Source organism: Condylura cristata, unplaced genomic scaffold, assembly GCF_000260355.1.
Source record: "Condylura cristata isolate star-nosed mole 26May11 unplaced genomic scaffold, ConCri1.0 scaffold00026, whole genome shotgun sequence".
Taxonomy (NCBI): domain Eukaryota; kingdom Metazoa; phylum Chordata; class Mammalia; order Eulipotyphla; family Talpidae; genus Condylura; species Condylura cristata.
In genome coordinates, this window is record NW_004567127.1 from 9,024,656 (window position 1) to 9,027,450 (window position 2,795).

A 2,795-nucleotide genomic window follows, 5' to 3' on the forward strand; every position below is an offset into this window, starting at 1 on the left:
GGCCAGGCCCTGCTGCTCAAACACTTAACCGGTGACTGTCTGTGTTCTTCACCTGTGTGCACAACTGCAAGACACCTCAGCTCAGAGAATAACAACAACGAGGTTTCTATAACAAGAGTTACCGAGGCCAATAACGGCTGTTTTCTTTACCTAAAGGCGTGTCCAGTCCTGCTCAAAGACCATTATAACGCTGGCGTCTTCCCACCACCGAGAGTGAGCAGCTCCCCTCCCTAGGGCCGTGTGTCTAAGATGTGTCGTCCTGCCGCTGTGGACAAGCAGCGGCCACGACAGGCCGGATCCGACTCACAAAATGCAGCAAAGGAGACAGCAGGAGGTGCTCCGTGGGCAGCCAACATGCCCCAGCCCAGCACCAGACAAGCAAATACTCGGGACCACAGCCCAGGCGGCCACACTCACGCACGCTGGCAGGGCGCCGGCCGACCCCCGACCACTCCAGGCCACACTCCAGCATGTCTGGCTCTGGTCTCCCTTGCTCAGCCAGGCACTAGAAAACTTCCAAAACGACTCTTCGGACCAGGCCACACTCCATGGCCTCCGCCATGTGGCCACGCCCACCAAGCCCACCCAGCCCAGCCCAGAGCTGAGCTGCCCGTCCCAGTCACTGTGGGGCGCTGCTCGGGTTCTCTCTCCCAGGGTCTGCTCAGCTCTCCTCACGCCTGAGTGTGCCCGTCTTCTGCTCTGGCGTGCCCGGAGCTGCCCTTCACACGTGCGTGGGTCTCTTGTATATACTTTCCCCAGGGCTTCACCCCACTTTTAGCACCTTTCTAGGGTGTTCTATTTTCCACCAGCAAACCCTTCCAAGGGGCAGCACCATAACAATTTAGGGTCTGCAGCTGCCGGTATCAGTCCCCACCAGATCTGCAGTGAACTGGACAAACTCTCCACTGGCCCGACTATAAGCAGCACTGTCCAGCACAGTGGCCCGGACGCTGGAGGCCGGACTTCACTCAAGCCTGGCCCCACGGGGCAGACTGGGATAAGGCGTGGATCGTGCCTGGCCTGTTGTGCTGTTCGGGGCCTGTTAAAGCAGGTCGGTTTTTAAAATTACCTCTGCCATCCACCACCTTGCCCATCGCCTCTCCATCCAAGTGCCTGAGGCCCCGGCTCCCCACTAGGAGGGGAGAGGACTCCACACACACCTCAGGCCTGGCAGGCCACCAAGAGGGGTGTGACTGGATTCCAGGAAAAAGGGAGGGGGGAGGAAAGGACAGCTGGGGAAGACAGGAGGGGGTAAGGAGCAAGGAAAGGACTTCCACCTCGGTTTACACATTCATTTTTATCAAGATGTGGGGGGAAATTTTACCTTGGGCCTGCTCATGTCATACATGGGCACTGAGGAGACCAATCTGTAAAAGCTTATATGCAAAGATAGTAATAGTTAACATTTACTGAGCATTTGATTTGGTGCTTTATACTGAGACTGAATTGCCTGAATTCAGAATCAGCCTATGCAAAACGTGAAATGGGTCAGGGCCTAGAGGCACAGAGAAGTAACTTGGCCAGGGTCCCATAGCCAGGAAGAAGCCAACATTCTAACCTTTGTGATTTGGCTCCAGAAAAAAAACCTTTTACTGGTTAGGTTAGAAAGCAGCTCTCTTCAGGAGGGGTATCCTATGGGCAGAGTGCACAGAAATTAAAATTTATGTTTCCCTCCCCCACACCCACCCACTACCCCCTTTCCTAACCCACCCCCTCTGTGCCTCAGTTTGCAGTCACGTGTTCAAGAGTTTATTGTTGACCTGGTTTTAACTGACCCTTATGTTTTGCTACATTCCACATATAGGTGAGGCCTTGGGGTATTTGTGTTTTCTTTCTGATTCAGCATCATTGTGCAACCAGCCCAGGCTCCTGCAAAGCATTTTGCAGGCCTGTAGCGCTGAGACCCGGGGCCATACCCAGGGCAGGCAAACAGACTCCCACACTGAGAAGCAGCACAGCAACCCACTTCCTGGTCCCCTTACTCGGTGAAGTGCCCTCAGCCCTTATATTGTTGCAAACACAAGGCCCATCTGTTGTTTACTGGATGTCCAAGGTGGAAACAGCATTTCAAGGAATGGGCTGTTGTGGGGAAGGTGAAAACAGCCTGATTTACTTCTTTTCTTTAGGGTCATCCGTTCCAGTTTCATCCATGTTGTCAAAACGGCAGTTTTGTGCTGCTAAGTGCTATTCCAGTGTGTGTGTGTGTGTGTGTGTGTGTGCTTCTGATCCAACCCATTTTTCTGATCCATGACAGCTATTATACAGAGTGCTGCAGTGAACAAAGGGTTCTGTGTATCCCTTCCAATCAGTGTTTTTGCATTCTTCAGCCAGATACCTGGGCGTAGAATTTCTAGATCATAGGTAGATCTATTTTTAACGCTTTGAGAAACACGGGGCTGGGCCAGTCTACATTACTGCCAACAGGGTAGAAGGGTTTTCCCTTTCTCTCCACGTCCTCAGCAACACTTGTTTAAAGAGAATTTTAACAAAATGTAAAAAGACAAGTTAAAATACCTTAAAAACACAAAATTATAGATCTGACCTCAACTCAAAAAAGGGCTTTTTTTAAAAAGAACTTGAAAAATACAACTATATTCAAGGGCCTCCCTGGTGGTGCAAGGGGTTGGTCTAAGCACAGCACTGCCAGGCTGTCTGCAGCGCTATGAAATAATCTACAGTCACTGCAGCGGGAGTTCCATACCCAAGCAGGAAGAGCTGACCCACCGGTACAGCAGACCTCTCCTGTCTTCAGAATATGTGTGTTGCCCGCTGCTCCCCTCAGCAGTGTGCTTCCT